This window comes from Sturnira hondurensis, unplaced genomic scaffold, assembly GCF_014824575.4.
Source record: "Sturnira hondurensis isolate 20B ecotype Veracruz unplaced genomic scaffold, ASM1482457v3 Scaffold0004136, whole genome shotgun sequence".
In the NCBI taxonomy this organism is placed as follows: Eukaryota; Metazoa; Chordata; class Mammalia; order Chiroptera; family Phyllostomidae; genus Sturnira; species Sturnira hondurensis.
The window spans coordinates 32,370,977-32,393,978 of record NW_028076767.1 but is presented as its reverse complement, the minus strand read 5'-3'; the positions used below and the strand labels follow the sequence as shown (position 1 = coordinate 32,393,978).

General features: G+C 34.4%; 1 pseudogene; it reads right to left on the bottom strand.

Annotated features, from left to right (window-relative positions):
* Nucleotides 1–2,361: 2,361 nt before the first annotated feature.
* On the bottom strand, nucleotides 2,362–2,589 carry LOC118986084 (uncharacterized; annotated as a pseudogene).
* Between the last annotated feature and the right edge of the window lie 20,413 nt (nucleotides 2,590–23,002).

Genomic DNA, 23,002 nt, shown 5'->3' with positions numbered 1-23,002 from the left:
GACTTGTCATTTGACCCTGGAAGCATGCCTTCTACCACCGGTATTGTTCACGCACCCCCTTTCCTGCGTAGCTCATGTATAGGTTAGAACCAGCTCTACGGACAAAGGAGCAAGGATTACTTTTACTGAAAAGTGCTCTGCGGTAGTGTTTTTTTCTAATACTTCATCTCATATGTTTATTTTTTACTGTTTTGTTTTGAGCAAGCATTTCAGTAAAAAACTAGGATCACAGGCAGATCTGAGATTTTAGTAGGAGGCAAAAAACAGTCATTCTATGCCTGTATCAACATGCCACAGAATTCCAATATGCTGTTTCCTCGTGTTCACTCCTAGTAAATTACCTTCAAATATTAAGGACAGATAAACAGATTCTATATATACCCCAAAATATTTTTAAAAATCCACTTTTATGTGCTATTGCCTCCATGATTTGGTAGTTGATGAAATGTCAGCAAATAATGAAGGGTTATTTGGGAAACCTCAAGGCATAGTAAGGAAGTATTTCTATATTAAAAATACCGGCTCAAATGGTTTGCACGTTGTGTGGGAAAGCAGGAAATGGATCTGTTTTTCCTTTCTGACAATATAATAGAGCATCTTTTTATTTCTTTAAGACATACTTCACCAAGCTGTGAAGAGTAAGCTATATTACCTCCCTGTTGAAAAGATGAGGGATAGTATAATTGGAAGGTTAAATGGTTTGCTCACCATCTCATGCTAAGTTATTGGCAGAGGAAACACGGGAGTATAGCCTCTGGACTTTTAAATCTGTTGCTTAGCTACCAATTCACAATAGGTCTCAACTGACTTGAGCTACTGAGTACTAAAAAAACTGGAAGATTCAAAAAAGTTCTTTCAAGCCTCCACTGAAATGGAAAGTGGAAAATTCTACCAACAGATTGTTCTATACACAAATCACTTGATTGCTTTCATCAAATAGATTCCTGTATTTGTATATTCAAATTATTTTTAATTTTAATATTGTCATAAATAAATTCCTAGGTTGATAGTGTGGTATAAAATGGGAAATAACTACCTTAGCTCAGATAAGCTCTTTGAAATACATGCCAATAGGGGAAATTTCTTAAAGTAATTCTCATACTTACTTAACTTCACTATGTAATAAAAGGTATTGTGACTGTCAGACAATTAATGTTGTTATGGACCCCACTACAAAGGAGAAATTAAATAAAATTAATACTTTATTTCACAATTAAACTAGTAAGTATATTTTAATTTAAAATATATAAGAAGTCAGGTAAATTTCAGTTTTGATTAGAACAGTTGAGCCAGAAAAATATGTCTTGATTTCTAGTATCCTCTTACTAAAAAAATAAAGAAGGTTTTATTTGATTCATGGCATTTAAAAAAAATATTCTTTTGACATCTTAAAAGAAAAGTAATGTCTCTATTTCTTGCCATGTTGTACTAGTAAGTAAGAGTTAATGGTGAAGAGGAGAGAAGAGATATCTTCCTTTTCCACGTGCACAGTTGATATTTCGTGCTTTACGATGACCCTCTTGACCGCCTCTGTCTATTCCTACTCAATCTCTTCCATGTGGAAAGGCACAAACCTCCTGGATGAAGACAGAACCAAGAAGAGTCCTGTAAGCAGCAGACTGTTGGATTGCTCAGCTCTGAGCCTCTGTTACACAGGTACCAGCATAAAGGAGCTGTATGGAGACCTCCTTACCCTTGGGAGGCATGTTCCAAGACCCCCCAGTGGAGATCTGACACCGTGGGAAGTACTGAACCCCATAGAGAGTGGGGCAAAAGTAGGTTTGCGGTTGTTTGTATGAAAAATATCAATAATATGACAATAAGCAATAATATAAAAATAAAGTTTGTGTTTTGCATATTCACAACTGTAGACCTACATTTGCTATACGCTGAGTATACTGATCTTTCCTATACTGACATACCTATAATAAAGTTTAATTTGTAAATTAGCACAATAAAAAATTAACGATTGATAATAAAATAGAGTATAACAATATGCGGCCATAGAAGTTATGTAAATGTGCTCTTTCTCTCTCTCTGTTAATATCTGAAATTTTCCAATTAATATTTTTGGACTGCAATTGACTGAAGGTAACAACACCTTCAGAAAATATAACTGAAAATAAGGGGAAATTGTTGCAATTTTTATTTTTTAATTTATTCATAATTTTATTTATTTATTTTTTTAGAGAGAGAGGAAGAGGGGGAAAAAGAGAGGGAGAAAAACAAAAACGTCTGGTTGTGTCTCTGGGACCTGCCTGCAACCGGGACATGTGCTCTGACTGGGGATTGAACCCGCAACCCTTCGGTTCACAGGCTGACACTCAATCCACTGAGCCACATCAACTCTACTGTAATTTTTGGGAGAACCTTCTCTCTTTCAGCAAGAGAAAGCAGCCAGTGTAACATGTAAGCAACATGAATATGCAACTATACCATTTATTGCTCACACTGAAATGAATATAGTCTATGACTGAAGAATTCATCCATACTCAGAAGTCCTGTGGGGGTTTCAGACTTCAAGCAATATTTTTTAACTGATAAGAACAGATACTACACTTGATCTTAGCCAAAAGGTCGAGAAGCAATCGAGCAATATTTTTATACCTAAATCAAAAGCTGCCCTGGCTGGTGTAGCTCAGTGGATTGAGCGCGGGCCTGCGAACCGGAGGATCATGATTCGATTCCCAGTCAGGGCACATGCCCTGGGTTGCAGGCCAGTTCCCTGCAGGCCAACTCCCAGCAGGGGACGCACAAAAGGCAACCATACATTGATGTTTCTCTCCTTCTCTCCTTCCCCTCTAAAGATAAATAAATAAATAAAATCTTAAAAAAAAAAGCTCTCCCTTGCAATCTAAATCTTATTCTACTATAAGGAATCACTTAATAGTTTGCTTCCTAGGGTTATTTCTAGGATCAAACTAGCCATATATTTAATTCATTTGCCAGTATGTTTCTTAGTATAATGTCAGTTGAATGATAGGAAAGCTCCATTTCCCTCCTTGGGAAGAAGTTCCACTTTTTTATAAGTGGTGCTCTTCTCACAGTGGTGTGCGCAAATATGTAAATATTCTGTATTTCTCTTTTATTTCTATCAGTGTCTCGGGGCTTATGTGCTCTCTATATTTTATGAGAAATCACTGACTTTTATACTAAACTTGATGATTTACAATGTTATATACATATTCTCCATCCATTTTTCTGAGCATGAATATTGCCCTGTCAATATACCCCAATGAAAATAAACCCAGCAACTGGAAATAAGGGCCTAGTATAATACTCATGCAATCAAAACAACCGTAAGGGAAAAAAATCAACATTAAGCATCTTCTATATCAGGGATAGAAGTTAAGTTGGAGTACTGTTTGGTGCCATTTCTTATTTGACTAGAGTAAATTGTACCTGTTCTCATTTTAAATTACCTACGTTAATTGTTATATTCAATGGAGCTTTTATTATTAATATTGTTGGATTTTGTCAAATGCTTCTACATCAATTGATATGATCTTGTTTTTTTTAAATTTTTCTTCTATTGATATAATGGGTTACACTGAATAGCTTTTATTATCAAAGCACCCTTGAAGTCTTACATTAAACTGCACTTAGTCATGGTGTGTAATTATATTTGGATATTGCTGAATTTGATTTCCCAATATTTTGCTAAGAGTTTTTGCATATAAGTTGATGAGAGATATTGGTTATGTAGTTTTCTTTTTTTCTGAAATATCTTTATCGGGTTTGTTATCAGGGTAATCATGGTTTTCATAAAATGACTAATGGGCTATTTCTTGTNTTCAATGGAGCTTTTATTATTAATATTGTTGGATTTTGTCAAATGCTTCTACATCAATTGATATGATCTTGTTTTTTTTTAATTTTTCTTCTATTGATATAATGGGTTACACTGAATAGCTTTTATTATCAAAGCACCCTTGAAGTCTTACATTAAACTGCACTTAGTCATGGTGTATAATTATATTTGGATATTGCTGAATTTGATTTCCCAATATTTTGCTAAGAGTTTTTGCATGTAAGTTGATGAGAGATATTGGTTATGTAGTTTTCTTTTTTTCTGAAATATCTTTATCGGGTTTGTTATCAGGGTAATCATGGTTTTCATAAAATGACTAATGGGCTATTTCTTGTCTTTTATTTTCTAAAAAAGATAATGTAGAATTGGTACTAATTTTGCTTCTAAATGTTTTTGCATAATTCTCCAATGAAATCATATGGGTTTGTTTTTCGAATAAAAATGTCTGTGCCTTTCAAAAACTTTTTATGGGTTAGATATCTATTTTATATTGAATTAGTTGGTAGTATTTTTCTTTTTTAATATATTTTATTGATTATGCCATTACAGTTGTCCCATTCCCCCTTCACTCCCCTACACCCTGCACACCTCTTCCCCACCATTCCCCCCCTTTTGTTCATGTCCATGTGTCACAATTTCTTTAGATTCTGTATTTCCCATAGTATTCTTGCCCTCCCCCATGTCTATTTTCTACCTACCATCTATGCTACTTATTCTCTGTACCTTCTCCCCCCTTCTCCTCCTCCCACTCCCCTGTTGCTCACCCTCCATGTGATCTCCATTTCTATGTTTACGCTCCCAATCTAGCTGTCCTCTCTGTTTGCTTTTGTTTTAGGTGTGCTTGTTAAGAACTGTGAGTTTGCTGTTTTTTCACTGTTCATATTTTTCATCTTCTTTTTCTTAGATAAGTCCCTTTAACATTTCATATAATAAGGGCTTAGTGATGATGAACTCCTTGAACTTGACCTTCTCTGAGAAGCACTTTATCTGCCCTTCCATTTTAAATGAAAGCTTTGGTGGATAGAGCAATCTTGGTTGTAGGTCTTTGGATTTCATGACTTGGAATACTTCTTTCCAGCCCCTTCTTGCCTGTAAGGTTTCTTTTGAGAAATCCCTGACAGTCTGATGGGCACTCCTTTGTAGGTGACTGTCCCCTTATCTCTTGCTGCTTCTAGGATTCTCTCCTTCATTTTAATCTTGGCTAATGTAATGATGATGTGCCTTGCTGTGTTCCTTCTTGGGTCCAACTTCTTTGGGACTCTCTGAGCTTCCTGGATTTCCTGGAAGTCTATTTCCTTTGCCAGACTGGGGAAGTTCTCCTTTATTATTTGTTCAAATAAGTTTTCCACTCATGGCTGTTTCTTTCCCCCTTCTGGTACCCCTATAATTCGGATGTTGGAACGTTTAAAGATGTCCTGGAGGTTCCTAAGCCTCTCCTCATTTTTTGAATTCTTGTTTCTTCCTTCTTTTCTATTTGGTTGTTTCATTCTTCCTTCTGGTCCACATTCTTGATTTGAGTCCCAGTTTCCTTTCCATCACTATTGGTTTCCTGTGCATTTTCCTTCATTTCAATCAGTTTAGCCTTCATATGTTCCTCTAATTTGTGGCTAAAATCAACCAATTCTGTGAGCATCCTGATCACCAGTATTTCGAACTGTGCATCTGAAAGGCTGGCTATTACTTGGTCACTTAGAATTATAGGCTCTGGGGCTTAGAGCTGCTCTTGAGTCATAATGTTTGGTTTGTTCACACCTGTTATGTTTGAGGGGCAGAGCCTTAGGTGTTCACCAGGGCAAGGCTACCCAGTCGCTGGGTTGTGATGCTGTATGTGGGGGTGGGGTCAGAGAGGGGAAAAAATGGCACTTTGCTCTGCTCCGCTCTCTCTCAGATTTCTGTCCCCTCTGTGGCTTCCCACAAGCAAATTGGGCCCCTCTGGTGCTGGTTCCCAGGTGTGTGGGCCCGTGTACTCCCCAGGACCCTGTGGGTCTCTCCAACGAACTCTCTGTGAGCCTGGGAGCCTCTCCCAGCCCCTCGACCCCAAGAAAGTCTTTCCAGTTGGTGTTTTCAGGCTCTAATTCCTGTTGCTGGGGCCCTAGCCTGAGTGGTCTGTCTCACTGTTCGCTCCTTTGCTTGGTTTATCTGCCCGCAAATGTGTGACCGCCGTCAGCCAGCCACCTTACACCCTCACTGGGTCTGCCCATCGCCACCCCGTGCCTGGGATCCACCAACCACCTCCACCTCCTCTCCTGGGTTGGTCAGACCAAATGGTCTTTCCAGCCCAACCCCGCTTCTCCACCCAGTCTGGCTGAGTGGTTTGTTGTTGTTGGACTTCTGTACATTTCAATTTTCACTGTTTTGGCTGTGTTTTTGTTTCTAAACCTTCGCTGTCTTTAAATTTAGTTGTGTGGGGGGGGCACAGTGTTTTCACCTATGCCTCCATCTTGGCCAGAAGTCCTCAGTAGTATTTTTCTTAAGAATTGGTCTGCTTCACCTAAGTTGTTAAATTTATGTGAATAGAGTTGTTCATAGCATTTTTTATCTTTTAGTGGTTATTTCATTTCTCATTTTGATAAGTTGTATCTGTCTTTTTATCTTAGTCTGTTCTTTTTAGATATTTGTCAGTTTTATTGGCCAAGGAACCATTTTTTAGTTTCAGTGAGTCTCCATGGCTTTTCACTTTAGGCATATTGGTTAATGGGAATTAGTATACTTTTTATTTAAATCTGTGTTGATGAAACAAGATTGTCAACTGCTGAAGTCTTCGATATTCTTCCTTTATACTGAATGGCTAATTTTTAATAGCCTAAGTTAATTTAGTCACGTTTTTGTATTGTGCAGAAGTTTAAATATACTGACACACAGGATATCTTAATTAAAGTGTTAGTGTAGTCAATCCCAGCTCTTAACTTATGCAAAATTAGATGTTTTCTACATAAAAGGTTAACCATTATAGAAGGGGAAAGAAGCCCCAATATAACATTTTCGATGGAGAATCGATATTATGTATCCTGCCAGCTCTGTTATTGACAATATTTTATTATACTTAAAAGACAAATATTTATCACATGTACAAACATGATTATTATGAAAGACTTGGTGATATATGTTTGAGAGTCTGAGCAACATTTCTTTGAGTTTAGCTAATAGAGATGCAGTAGAACTATTCAACAGGAGGAGCTCAATAGTCTACATCAGAATGCAAGCTACAGTAAACAAAGAAGGAGTTAAGGATGAGAATATTAGATGAATCAATTATTCATCTGAGGATCACTGCTGTAAGAAAAGAGACATCACTGAGTTGCATCCAGGGAACTGAAGTGTAATTTAAAGAAGTCAGTGAAAGAGAGAGTTGATGTAAAAAGAGTGCATTGGTAGAGGGATGTATAGAACAAACCACACATTTTATTAAATATATTTGTGTGTTATATCTCTAAACACTAGCCTGAAGTCAGATGTTTTTTAAGACTTTATTTATTTATTTATCTTTAGAGGGGAAGGAGAGAAACATCAATGTATGGTTGCCTTTCGTGCGTCCCCTGCTGGGAGTTGGCCTGCAGGAAACCGGCCTGAAACCCAAGCATGTACCCTGACGGGGAATCGAACCTCAATCCTCTGGTTCGCAGGCCCACCTGAAGTCAGTTCTTTAGCAAGGTCTTAAATATTACCTGATTTAGATATTTACCTAATCTGGTACATTTAAATTTCAAAATAAACTAAGACTGAGGAATATTTTATAAAAATGATTTTGAGATCCAGAGGAATTTAAAGAAAGTATTTGGAGAAAGTCCCAGGTAATGTTTTAAACTATCAGACGGGGCTAAAAGTGCTTGAAGTTGAAGAAAGGACACAATTCATTTTACAAATGCAGAGAATAAAGGAAATAAATTTTTCAAATATTCACCTACTCTGACCCTTCTTTCTTCTAAGTGTTGGGTCATTGGAGTTTGCATAGGAACACTAAAATGGTGGGTTTATGCTGTTATTATTTTTTAAATGACCCTTTTTTAAACCAATTTCTAACTCTCAATTTTACCTTCATTGCTATATCTTGCATGTATTTCAGTTCCTTGAAGTTCAGGACCCAATTCCCATTAATGACAAAAAGCCTAAAAAGTAGATAATACACATTTTTACACCCTGAAGTTTTCAGACATTTAAATATGTATAGCTCCAATTTGCATTAAGAAAATAATGTTCACATGGAAATGGAAGGTTAGGTTATTATTTTAAAAAGCCCCAAAAGTGTACTTTCCTGAGATAGGCAAATCACTTCTAAGACAGTTCACTCTATTTTCTCTAAACTTATATTCAGTGACATTTCTTTTGAGTTAGTGACAAGTTATTTGGTAGACAGCTATGTCTTTTAATTCTAGTTACCTTAACATGGAATCCTCATACAGCAATAGGCAGTGTTGTCAAAGACAAGGCTAGAAAAAAATGATGTATAAAATAAAATAAGAAACAGGGACTTGAAATAGGAGTCCCTGTGAAGTTCTGGGACTTCATCTGAGAGTAAAAATGGAAAAAACATAATGATACAAGTATTGGTGAGTGGCTTCTTCTCTGTTTTAACACTGACTTGTCATTTGTTTTTGTAAAATGATGGAGTCATAAAAATTATGAAAACTAAACATTACTAATTCCCATTAAACAAAGGCAATTCTTACAAACAAGGTACATTATTTAAATAATACAATGCTAATTAATTCTTCTTTTTTCAATATGATATAGTCGCTAAAGTGGTAATATCATAATCTAATTTTCAGATCTTTCATTTTGAGACAATTATTAGTTATGTCATAGGCTAAATGTGTATATATGGTTAAAAAATAAAATCAGTAAATGTATAAATGTATTTAGAATATTAAAAGTAATTTATGTGCAATCTGGCAAACAACCCTATGATCTAGATGAATGTTTTAGTTTCAAGACAAAATAAGAAGGCAATCTCTGCTTCCTACCATATTAATCAAGTTGTGTAGAATTCCACCTATACACAAATGACTGCATATACCTGCCAACTGCTTTTATCTTGTTGCAGCTGAGGCCTACTGACATTACAGAAGTCATCCTCTCGGCTTTTCTTTTTGATGTTGTCAATAACTATTTGTAGTTAGTCTCTAATATTTCCACATTTCATCTGTACCACTACAAAGTTATGTTAATCATTCTTATGGTATTAAAGGCAAAGATGCATGTATAAGGACCTTAGACATATGTGTTCTGACACTAAATCTTGCTTTCCTATGCCCATTATAACTAGAGTCCAATTGAAGGATAGGATGCAATACATTCAATGCCTGTCTCATTACCACTGGGACTGGTAACTGAATCTTATATTGACATAAAACTTTTAGAAGCATCAATCATGGACCAAAGTTATTGAAAGGACTGACAGCCATCCAATCCAGTTCTAACTGGATATTACAGCAGAGTTAATCTCACTTATTCCCTAATAATGTTCTCTCCTCTGGTTGCAGTTTATTTTTGATTCTTCATTAACCTCTCTATACTACTCCGGTGTACTGTAGAAAAATCATGTTTCCCAAGCTGCATTATATAATTTGATCTGAAATGAACCCATACCTGTCACATTTGAAAATAAATGACACTCCCAAACCACAAACAACCAATACAAATATTGAAAGTCTGCTCTATTACAAACATGCTCGCTCTCTCAAGCTCACAAGAGAAAGAGTTGAACCTCATCTTTGCTGCCTCACCTTTGTACAGTCATCACACGTATGTTCATATACTGCCAGTCTTATACTAATATACTCTCTAAAAAACTCATTTTATCTTTGCTATGGAAAATGGAGATCATGTGGAAATAAACTTTTCATGTTATTTTCTGTGAGAATTAATGTACTATTTGGTAATTTTGGAGATTCTCCTACTATGTCAATTTATCCACTTACAAAATACAGGAAATGGCATTAAATCCACAGTATCTTTACAATAAAATTATTTGAATAATGTCAGTCACTATCAATTTTCTTAACTATTCACTTGCTTGTTTATAATAGTTTATAAATTGCATTATATTTTTACATATTAATTTCCATTAGTTATTACTTTATGTTATAGGGAATACTAATGAAACACAGAAATTGGAGTGATAATAAAATTCAAACCTGTTAGTTATGCTATTAAAAAAGAGTTAAAATTAATTTTTAACACAAAGACCAGGATTTTCTAATTGGGTGCTATTTAAATGTCTAATAATGGAAAATTTTTAACATAAAGTATTCTATATTCATAGAACATAAACTCATACAGAAATTAGCAATAGGAATATCACATTTGAAGTTAAATTTTATTAAAATTAAAACTGTAAACATACTATGGAGAAAATGTAAATGTGCACATTTGTGTATTTTTGGAACAGAAATTTACTGAGATATTGGTTTAAGGAATCATATCTCTTTTATTATTTTTCTGTTTCCTAAGTTTCTAATATGAGTACTATTTATTAATGTAAAAGTCTAATACAAAATTAAATCGAATTGACTAAAATATTTCTGGTAGTCTATTATAATGTATATTTGACTTTAGACTTTTACTGTTAGCAATTTGTGAGGACTCAATCACAATCAATGTGAAATTTTATATGTATCTATTATACAGATTTCAAAAAGGAGTTCATTTTTAATAAATTAAGCATAGCTGTTTCTCAGAACCCACCAAGGCGTGTCCTGTTTCACTTCAGTAGGAACAGAGAGATGGAGCATACTTCGGCTTGGAGGGAGACACTCATAGGGGGAAATGGGGTCCAACACAGTCAAAAGTCTTGGAAGAAAGCACAATCTGGCAGTGATGATGTATGTCCCCAGAATGTGCTACCAGACAATATTATACTCCAGCACAAAAAGGAACAGTGCTGCAGAGCATGGAAATATTATAGTATGTAATATAGTACTGTATAGTATAATATATAGTATATAGTATATATAATATACATTATAGTATGCTATAGTATATGGCATAACAATTTAATACCAATAGAAAGTTTATAGACATGGATGGTGTACATAAGGAGAAATAGATAATTAGTCATCTAAGAGATGCAAATATATGGAAATATAATTGTTAACATGGGATATTTTAGAAGTTTGTGTGAAGATTAAAGAATCTGTGAAAAAGATTCAGTACAAAGAATTAGACTATTTTTTTAATGGAATGTCTTATAAAAGTGAAACAGATATTAGGCAAGTCAACTAGAGGGATGCTCAGATGCATAGACTGGATGGATGTGAGAAAAATCATCTGAAGCTTTTCACAGAAGCAAAGTAAAGTTAAAGCCAGACTGGACGTAATGGTGATACATTATATATTAAAATAATGAGTATTATATATAGAAGCAAAAACATGAAGAAGAAATAATTAAATGTATTAATGCATTTTAAAAATATAAAATGTATACCTGCATACTCGTCTGTTCCAGTAATAAAATATTAAAATCTAAAGCTTCATATCTACACTGTAATAATTTTAAGAGAAATAGAAACTAAAAGTGATAACAGAGAAGAACAAAGGTGAAGCAACAGAGTGTTATTATTGTCAAATCTAACTGTACTTTTTATTTGCAGGGAAAAATAGTGCCACAGGGGTTAGGAAAACAAATTTAGCTCGAAATATTGTATAAATTATTCTAAAATGTTTACAGTTTCTGTTTAAATAAAAATGTGTAGCCAAGTTAATATATGTTCATTGTATAATTGGGAGTTTTCCAAAGAGACTTTCATGTAATGTACAAAGTTTACTACAGAATCAGCACTCCTGTTGTGCTGATTTGATAGCTGTGTGTATAGTAAAACCAGTCCTCACTTTGTATGGTGGTTGAGACAAAAAAATAAAAAACACCACAGCAAGCAAAAACAGTCCAAAGTGATTTAAATAATTAATGGAAAAATTTAAAATAGTTTCATGACTTTATTTTATTTTTTGCCAAAATATAGAAATTTTCTTATTTTTGATTATAAATGTATAGGGAAGTTAAAATATAAAACTGTTATTAAATTATAATTTGAAATATTAAAATTAAAATGTGTTATTTCTTAGTAAAAATACTTGCTTTCTTTTTGTCACATAACTTCTGATATGAAGTGAGCAGTTTTCGGTCTTCTGGCTGGTTATCAGGTGTCTGGATTGGTGACATCAGCATTCTCAAGATCAGGTATTTTATCAACATGCACATTTGAATTCAATGCAGATTTCACTTCTTTCAGCATTATTAATTACTATTTCTTGCTGCGCTTTCATCTTCGTTGGCCAGCCACTTCATTTTACCATCCAATCTTGTCGGTGCCCCGTGGCCTCTCACTGTGAGATGGGAAGTCAGCAGGACGGCAGGCCTGTGATCAGCTGAATGACAGGCACAGTGACCCAGCACTGGCAGACTTTGAAAGAGATGGTCACTGATGGTCACTCATGGTCACTGATCACTAAGTTCATCCATTATTTCCATAATGATTTGCAGGCTCAACATCTACCAGTGAGGTTTATACTTTGTGCAATGACTCCCACTCAATAGTGTGGTAACTGACATTTGAACTGCCTTGTTGGGATACTCACGCTCCTTTATTAAAATGTGGTGAGTGAAATTTGTGTGTATCAGAAACATACAAAGTGAGAACTAAAATACTAAGAATTAGTAAATGTTGATACTACTTAGAACTTAGGCCACCACTTATTTTTCAGGGAGGAATATTTTATCATTGACATTAGAATTGTCAACAAATGAATTTTATTTGGATTTTACTGTTTTTTAAATTCTTTACAAAAATGCATTATTTTACTGACTGCATCAGGGACAGACTGCTCTCACCACCCCATCATCGGGAACCCCACTTAGGCAGGGAAGCATCGTGACTGGGGAGACCCATGGAAACTAGCGCTATCCCTCCTAATATTCGGACACAGGCAAAAACATGACTGGATGATGAGATTAAGCAGCAAGGTTGTAAGCGAAGTTCATTAAAGATTCTCTGAGACCAACTATACAACGGAGCACAAAAGAACTAGAGTTGTGGGAGCAACTGAACAGAAGCAACGGACATCTCAGTGTTAATTCTGTCTCATTCACACAGCTATCTTACAGAAAACACTAAGCAAAACCCTCAGTACTTTTAAAAAACAAACTCAACTAAATTAAATTTCTTAATATGGTATGTTGCTGTTATTACTAAGACCTACACATAATTTTAAACTATGCCTTTTTCCCAGCTAGAGTGCATTCTGTTGTAAAAACCTTATTTAATAAGAAATTTCTTTAATTTTTTTCAAGGATGTTAATAGACCTGTTACTGTTATACCTCTTACTGGATTGAATTTGCCCCAGTGCCATGTCCATGTATTTGCTTTAATACATATTTAACAAGTTTTTCTCTCTCATGCTGGAGAGAGGCGGAGGCCGCACTTTTTATCTTCATTGTTCGCATCATTTTCCTTTTCTTTTCTCCCCCAAATCCATATACTCTGACTCTCCTGCTCCCCCGCAAAGCTGTTACCTTCTCCTTGCGCACAAGCTCTCCACTGTCTCCCCACTCTGCACATCTTGAGAGCCTGTTCATGCCCATATTTTAAGATTTCCATTCTCAAATCTCAGACACTTCACAAAGATAAATATTCACTTTTTTCTTCCCATAATAAAACTGCTGAATATTTTGAGTAAAGTCCCCAGATGGCTGTAGTGACACTAAATGAAATCCACTTTCAGAAATGTCATCTGGTGACTAAACGATGCCGTGAAATCTTTTATTCTTGTTCCACTCAAGCATTTTACAATTTTCATACAATTACTGAAAAATAGTCGCCTCTCTGAACACTTCTCAAAGCCCCAACATTTCAATGGTTTTGAACAAATGACTTTGTCTTTTACTTCATAGAGAAGATATGTCAATGTTACCAGTAAGACTTCCTAACATCAAATCTGGAGAATATTACATATGCACCCATCCACAAACACATACATGCATATTCACATGTTTTATTTATAAATGTATTTTATATATTAGACACACTGTTCTTTCTTTCCTCATGTTGAAGCACAATTCTATAGCATTCTAAATGCTGAAGTTCTAATTGTACATTCTTTCTTAGCCTCTGTTTTTTCCCCAGAAAACATTATTATCAATTATCCTCCTTATTTATAACTTCACTCCTTCCTCATATTAGCTATGAAATGTGGTTATTTCATATTTCAAAACATTTTGTTCTATGCATCCTCCCATTCACTTATTGCCCTTTTCTCCTCTTCAGAGCCTACTACTGTGCAATTACTCTTAAAACTGCTATAATCTGGGTTTCCCCTGAAGCATCTAATCTGTATGATAACAAAGGACCAACATAATACCACTTATAAAATATTTTCCAAACTAATATTACATTTATTAATGTCGGCACCTAGTTCTTAAAAGCACACCATTTTCTTGTAATCTCTTATCATAGCATAGCAAAGCCCTCTCCTGAGGAATAAATAATACAGTATAGAGGAAAAAATCAATACAAAAATAATTTTAAAAATATATGCACACTTTCAGGAAGCTGAGTAAACCAAGTATAAAAAATTCAAAGAACTCCACAGTTAGTAAAATTCATGCGAATAAAACCAAAGAAAAGCAAAGTGTTAAGAGTGCCCAGGGTAAAAAAACATGACATATTTCTTTTTAAAAGACTAGAAAATATAAAACTAGGAGTTGATATTCATTTATGTATTCATTTAGCTTTTCATGAGCAAGTGAAAGTTTATTAAATGAAAACTCACAGCAGGTCCAGCAGTATACACTGAAAGAGCAGGTACTAGGTAAGCACTTGCCATGGCTGATACGATTGATCCTACCAAAAAAAAAAAAAAAACAACAACAAGGTTTGCTTTCTTATTTATTTATTTATTATTTTATTGTTTTTCAAGTACAGTTGTGTCTGATTCCCCTCACCACTCCCCCCACCCCAGCCATTCTCACCTCCTACCCATGATATGATCCCACCCTCCTTGTTTTTGCCCATGTGTCCTTTATAGTTTTTCCTGAAAAACCCTTCCTTCTTTTCTCTCCATTCTCATCTTCCACCTCCCCTCTGGTTACTGTCAGTTTGTTCTTAATTTCAATGTCTCTGGCTATATTTTGCTTACTTGTTTTGTTGGTTAGGTTCCACCTATAGGTGAGATCATATAGTATTGGTCTTTTACTGCCTGGCTTATTTCACTTAGCATAATATTCTTCAGATTCATCCATGCTGTTGCAAAGGGTAGGATCTTCTTTCTTTCTGTGTAATATTCTATCGCGTAAATGTACCACAGTTTTTGATCCACTCATCTACTGATGGGCACTTAGGTTGCTTCCAGCATTTGGCTGTTGTAAATTGTGCTGCTATGAACACTGAGGTGTATAAGTACTTTTGGATTGGTGTTTCAGGATTCTTAAAATATAATCCCAGCAATAGAATTGCTATGTCAAAAGACAATTCCATTTTTAGTTTTCTGAGGAAATTCTATACTACTTTCCACAGTGGCTAAACCAGTCTGCAATCCCACCAACAATGCACTAGGGTTCCCTTTTCTCCACAACCTCTCCCAACACTTGCTGTTTGTTGATTTGTTCATCATGGCCATTCTCACTGGTAAAAAGTGGTATCTCATTTTGGTTTTAATTTGCCTCTTCTTGATGGTTAGTGACGGTGAGCATCTTTCCATGTCTCTGGATTTGCTCTATGTCCGCCTTGGAGAAGTGTCTGTTCAAATCCTTTGCCCATTTTTTAATTGGGCTATTTGTCTTCCTGGAGTGGAGTCAGTCATGTGAGTTCTTTATATATTTTGGAGATGAAACCTTTGTCCAAGGTATCATTGGCAAATAAATATTTCCCATATGGTTGGTTCTCTTTTCATTTTAATACTGTTTTCTTTAGCCATGCAGAAATTTTTTATTTTGATGAGGTCCCATTTGTTTATTCTTTCCTTTTTATCCCTTGCTCTAGAGAACATATCAATGAAAATATTGCTCTGTGGAATATCTGAGATTTTCCTACCTATGACCTCCTCTAGGACTTTATGCTGTCATGCCTTGTATTTAAGTCTTTTGTCCACCTTGAAATTGTAAAAATCTTTTCAAAACAGATGATGAAAGAGAAGTCAACAAATGGAAAAGTTTAACATGATTAAAGAAATGAATAGACAAACGAAAACAATTTTCAATCTAGAATTTATACACTGAAAATAATCTGTCAAACTCTAAAAGAAAATAAATATACAGTCAATGAAAATATAAAGGATTTGTCACCAAGCAGTCTTGCACTGAAGAAAACCCTATAGTAAATTTTTCAGGCTGAGTTAAAACAATCTTCAATAAAAACATAAAAATTGAAAAAGAATTTAGAGACCACTAGAAAAGGCAAATACATATGCAAGAAGTAAACACTGACTGTACAAATAACTGATTTTATTATCTTGCAAAATTTAAGAAATAGAAAACTAAATTTCAAGCTATTAATACTAAAAAGAACAATGTTATTAATGCTAATGATTTTGTTAGAATATATTAAGACAAAGGTTCATATAAACACTGAAAAATAGTGAAATCATGTATACTTAACAGCTATTACAAAAAAATGCATTAATACTGTCAACAAAAGGAAAAGAGTAACATGATACAGGCAGGTCACTCCAAGTTCAAAAAGTTAAATGGCACATTTAAAGTCATGTGTATTTGCAATTTTGCAAAACATTAATGAGTAAAAACTCCAAGTAAAATTATACAATTTTTACCTTACTTAAAAAACCCAACAAAATCATTGTTCAAAATTAAAAGTGATCTATAGAAAATCATTTGATTTATGCATATTCTCATTTTTATTTCTTTGCTAATGTGGTTATTTAATACCATTTTTAAAACTCTTTGTTGTATTACTCCCCACATATTTGACAGCTGGTGGTCTTTTCTTTCTTTTTTTTATTTACACTATTACAGATATCCCCTTTTCTCCCCCTTTACCCATCTCCACCGCTCCGTACTTTCCTCTGGCCGTCACCACGACCATGCCTATCACACTCTCTTTCCTATGACCATGTAAGAGAATCAAACCCAGCATAGAACTCATTATCAGTTATATTTGCCCAATGAATGGTTGTATTTCTAGAGCTTTTAATAATATATTTACATTTTTATCTTAGTAAGTCTCATGAGTTCTCATTTGATTTCAGGAAAAGTAATCTGACTTGCTCTAATATTTAACTTTCTATCAGTCTAAGTTTTCCAATTTTACCATTCTACTTCTATTACTCACTCTTCTCTATTATATTTTGAACATTGCTCCTTAGGTCAAGAAACATATTTCTCAAATCCTGGGTATTTTAAGAAACTGGCATTATTTGTGTTTTAAATAATAATAGATGAGTATTGCTTTCTCCTAAAATTGTTAGATATTATTTTAATATACTAAGCTAACATTCCATTAAAACAAAATAAACTTATAACTTTCAAATATCTTATCCTGTGTCTGAAGTAGAGTATTGATAGTATTGATGAAGAATGATAGAATTTTATATCATGTCCAAATATTATTTACCAGCTTTCAAAGTACTTTTCCTCTTGCTCATTCGTTTTTTACTACTAAAAACTTGTTTTATAAGCTACTGCTTTCTTTTTTTTTAAGAATTGAGTAATTGAGCTTGAAATTAGAAATATGTGGGTTCTTACCTATGAAGATTTTTAAAAATCCATTTCAGGCCTGGTTTTGGCATAACAAGAGTATGTAGTATGCTCTTATTTTCATTCATAAATTAAATCTAATGAAATTCATGCTTTATTTACAATAAAACTTTAGTAAGGAATACCCAAGATACATACTATTTCTAGAAATGATTATATATCAAAGTCTTAAAAGCCTAAATAGTTAAAGATCTTCAGAATGATTCATTAAGGTATTGACCAACATGTTTGGAATATTTTTAGAAAATAATAGGATTGCTCTGTGAGGATTATAATATTAACATAATACTGTCTTTAATGAGTATTCAATTTAGCCAAATGGATTAACTCTTGTTGTAGGATGACTTACTGTTTAGCCCTTGGAGAGGCCCAGTACTCTTCTGAAAAATTTCTTATTTCTGTGTAATACACCTCAATAGAAATAAGCTCTAAATGAATTACCATCCAAGTAATATTTTAATTTAAAACACAGTAGTGTTTATTCTTTTCTTGCTTAATATACAAGGTTTGTCCAGAAGATTTTCACCCATGTACTGTGATAAATAGAGAGGTTTATTGAAGAAAATACAAGATACAAGAAACACTGTACACAGGACAATGACACCTCAGTCCCCTTCAAAGTAGGCACCTTGGGAACTCACACAGTTCTCCAAATTGCCATTAGCTTCCCCAAACAAGGAGATAGCTGGAAAATCACAAAACACTTGGAGCTTGAACAACACATTTCTAAATAAAACCTGAGTGAAATAAGAAGCCTCATGACAAATAATAATTATTTCAAAGAAACAAAAATAAAAATACAACTTATAAAAATTTGTAAAATGTAGTTTAAATAGTACATGGAGAAACATTCTTGCTACTAATTGCATTTATTAAAAATACATATATATAATAACTTGCCCTGGCTGGTGTAGCTCAGTGAATTGAACACGGGCCTGCAAACCACATGATTGTGGTTCAATTCCCAGTCAGGGCACATGCCTGGGTTGTAGGCCAGTTCCCAGCAGGGGAACCACAAGAGGCAACCATACATTGATATTTCTCTCCTTCTCTCCTTCCCTTCCCCTCTAAAGATAAATAAATAAAATCTTATATATATATATATATATATATATATATATATATATATAAAATAACAAAATCTAGTTTCCAGTTTAGTCAACTAGAATAAAAGAGAAAAGTAAATCTAAAGTAGAAGAAAATAAATTATAAAGATTAAAGCAGAAATCAAGGAAATAGCAAATGTGAAAACCATAGAGAAAAATCATCAAAACCAAAAATAGTTCTGTGTTAAGATTAGCAAAATTGCTGTACTCTAGATAGGCTAACAAAGAAAAAGAGAAAAGACACAAATTACTAATATCAGAAATGAAAGAGGGGTCATCACTACTGATTCCTAGGACATTAAAAAGACAATAAAGGAAAAGAAAAACTGTGCTCACTATATTGGTAATTTAGAAATAGACTAATTCCTTGGTAGATATAATCTACCAAAATTCACACAGGACAAAATAAATAATCTGAATAAAACTATTATATATTTTTAAAGTTAAATAAATAATTAACAATTTTCCAAAACATAAAGCACCAGGCCCAAATGGATTCACTGATTAATTGTACCCACCATCTAAGGAAGAAATGAACTAAGTCTCTACAATCTCTTCCGTAAAATAGAAGCAGAGGACATGCTACTTAATTCATTCTGTGGTGCCTAATACCAAAACAAGTAAATGTATTACAAAAAAAGGAAAAGTATAGACAAATGTCTCTCATGAACATAAGTACAACAATCTTTAAAAATATTAGCAAATATAATCCAACAATGTGTAAATGTGCAAGTGAGATTTATTCCAGCTATGCAAGGCTGGGTAACTATTCAAAAATCAAATATAAACCACTAGATTGAATAGGTAAAGGAGCAAAGTCATATGATCATAACAATAGATACAAAGAAAGTACTTCACAAAATGCCATACCCATTCATAATTTAAGAAAGAAACTTATCAAGTTGGAGAAGGCAACCTCCATAAGTTCATAAAGAACAGCTATGAACAACCTATAGCTAACACCATACTAAATGGAGAGAAGCTTAAAGCTTTCCCCCTATGCATGGGAACAAAGCAAGGATGTCCCCTCCAGAGATCCTATTGAACACTCTCTTGGAAGCCTAGCTAATGAAAAAGAAAAATAGAAGTAAGTAAAAAATACTGATTGAGAAGGAAGAAACTTTAAAAACTGCCTACTTTTTTTTGCAGATGGCTTAATTACATATCTTGAAAACTGCAAAACTCAACCACAAAAATTCCTGGGACTTATCAGCAAGCTTAGCAAGATTGCAGAATGCAAGGTTAAAATACAAAAGTTAATTTCTTTCATTCATAATAGCAAAAAATAAAAAAATTTTGAATTAATAGCATATACATTAACAAAAACATATACTGAAACTGTATGAGAAATACTAGAAATCTCTGATAAAATAAGTCAAAGTAGATCTAAATAAATGAAAAGATATTCCATATCTATGGAATATGGAGACAATATGGCTAAGATGTTAGCTCTTTCCAACTTATTGTTTAGACTAAATGCAATCCCATTCAAATAACCAGTAAGTTACCTTACGACATATCGAATAACTGATTTTGAAGATAATCTGGAAGGACAAAAGAGTAAGAATAGTCAAAATAAAATTGAAAAAGAACAAAGTCATAGGACTGACATTACCCAGCATCAAGACTTGCTGTAAAGCTTCATTAACCAAGGCAGTGTGGTATTGACTAAAGAACAAACACATCACTGTAACAGAAGAGAGTCCCACAAATAGACCCATACATTGTAGTCAACTGACTTTGACAAAGAAGCAAAGGCATTTTGATGGAGGAAAAAAAAAATCTTTTCAACAAATGGTAATAGGAACCCTGGAGAGCTACATGAAAAATGAAAAAAAGAATGTAGACACAAACTTTATAGCTTTCACAAAATTAACTCAATAGGGGTCATATACCTAAGTGTAAAACACAAAACTATAAAACTTCTAGAAAGCAGGCAAAGGAGAAAATCTAGGTGAGCTTGAATTGGGTGATGACTTATTTATCCGAAACAGATTTTATTTTTTGAACAATTTTAGGTTCACAGTAAAATTAGGTATAAAGTGCAGAGAGTTTCCACATAGCCCCCGGCCCACACATGCACAACCTCTACTGCTACCGCCATCCTAGATCAGACTGGTGCATTCATCACAGCTGATGAACCTACACTGGCATATTATATCTCCAAGGCCACAGTTTACATCAGTGTTCATTCTTGGTGTTGTTCATTCCTGGTGTTGTACGTTCTGCAGAGTTGGACAAGTGTGTAATAACATGGATGCGCCTATCGTATCATGCAGAGTATTTCCAGTGCCCTAAAAATTATCTGTGCTATGTCTATAATCCCGCTCTCAATCCTTATCTCTTTCAGCTACTGAACTTCATGCTGTGTCTACAGATCTGCTTTTTCCAGAATGTTATAGGATGTGACCCTTTGAAATGGACTTCTTTCACTTAGTCATATGCATTTAAGGCTCCTCCCTAGCATTTCATGATTTCTTAGTTCATTTCATTTAACATTGGATAATATTACATTTCATGAATGTGCTATAGTTTATTTATACATTAAGCTAATACTAATAGTAAGATGAATTGGAGGAATGTTAGAATAATTACCAGGTCTTTCAGAATATATAAAATGCACTCACTCTTTATGTTTTAAGATCAAGTGCAATGTGAAGAGGAAGCTGAATAGAAAAAATAAACCTCAGTGACTAAATAATAAAGGTTACTGTTTACATCCTCATACCATCACTTACTGCTTTGTTATATGCTACTAATTATTGAAATTTTTATTAAGTGCATATAATGCAAAGGATGATGCTAGATGCCGAATTTAATTTATTCTAGGATAAAAATATTTTAAAACAAACACTTATGGTTAATTTTAATAAGAAGAAAGCATTTATATTCACACCCTTAGGGAAGATGACAGAAAAGCAACTACAGAGTGGTATGCTATGGAAATTTATGCAAATCTTTTGAATTTGTGAAGAGAACACTATTAATTTTAGGCAAAGAAAAGACAAGTAAAAGTTAAACCTCTCAGTGCTTTGTGCATTGGGAATTGCACACCTTCGGGGTTCCGCTAATTGAGGACTAGGTGAGGTAGCAATTGTGCAGATGCTACTGTGAGTGCAACAGAGACAGACGCTGTAGTCAGCAACGGCTGTACCACTGTTGCACTCATGCACGTTCTCTATGCGTGTGACAGCTTCAGTGGTGAGGTGCTAGTGAGACACACAAGCAGTAAGATCTACTTTCATTCTAAATATGTTTTTTAAAAAACAAACTTGTTTTTTTAATATTTTATTTATTTATAGAGGGGAAGGGAAGGAGAGAGGAAGAGAAACATCAATGTATGGTTGGTTTTCGTGCATCCCCTGCTGGGAACTGGCCTGCAACCCAGGCATGTGCCCTGAGTGGAAATCAAACCGCTATCGTCTGGTTCGCAGGCCCACACTCAATCCACTGAGCTACACCAGCCAGGGCTCGTTCTAAATATTTTGAAGATGTTCTAAAACATCTGCACAAAGCCCGTGAAAGCAATTCTACATCTGCAACATGGACCTATAGAAGAAGGATTTGCCAGATTAGAAAAACAAGACATTAATTTTCATACTTAAAAAATTAACTACATGCAAAAGCAGGTGTTGGTATTTAAAAGTCATATAAAATTCATATTTGAGATAATTATAAGATAAATGTGTAATACGGTAGCTCAGAATGTTTATCACACAGAAAATTTTGTAAGAAATGCTTGTTTCTTTTTGGTTCTACTACTTTTTTTCCTTTTTTATTGTCATGCAATTACAGGTGTCCCCACTTTCCCCCAACTACTCTCCCCCACTTATCTTTGTCCATAGGTCCTTTGTGCATGTTCTTTTTTTATTGTTCTTTCAGTACAATAGTTTCCATTCTCCCACTACCACTTTCCCCTGCCCCACACACTCCACCTCGCCCTCAGCCCTACACCCCTAATTTAAAACCTGTTCTACGGATCATCTCCTACCAAAAGCTTGAAATCATTCAATGACAAAGGTTTCTTTGTACTCTTGTTATCCCCTCTCTCTTAGAGGTCAGTAGGAGAGAAGTTATTTTTTTTCCAATTTTTTTATTTATTTTTCAAGTACAGTTTTCTGTCTATTACTTCCATCCCAACCCACCCCCGTGCTCCCCTCCTCCCTCCCATTTCCACCTTTCTCAGTTGTTGTCCATGTATCCTTTATATATGTTCCTTTAAATCCCTCCTCTATTTCCCCTGAAATTCCCTCCGCTCTCCCCCCTGTCACTGTCACCCTGTTCTCTATTTCAGTGTCTTTGGTTATATTTTGCTTGCTTGTTTCTTTTGTTGTTTAGCTTCCTGTTAAAGGTGAGATCATATGGTATTTGTCCTTCAACAC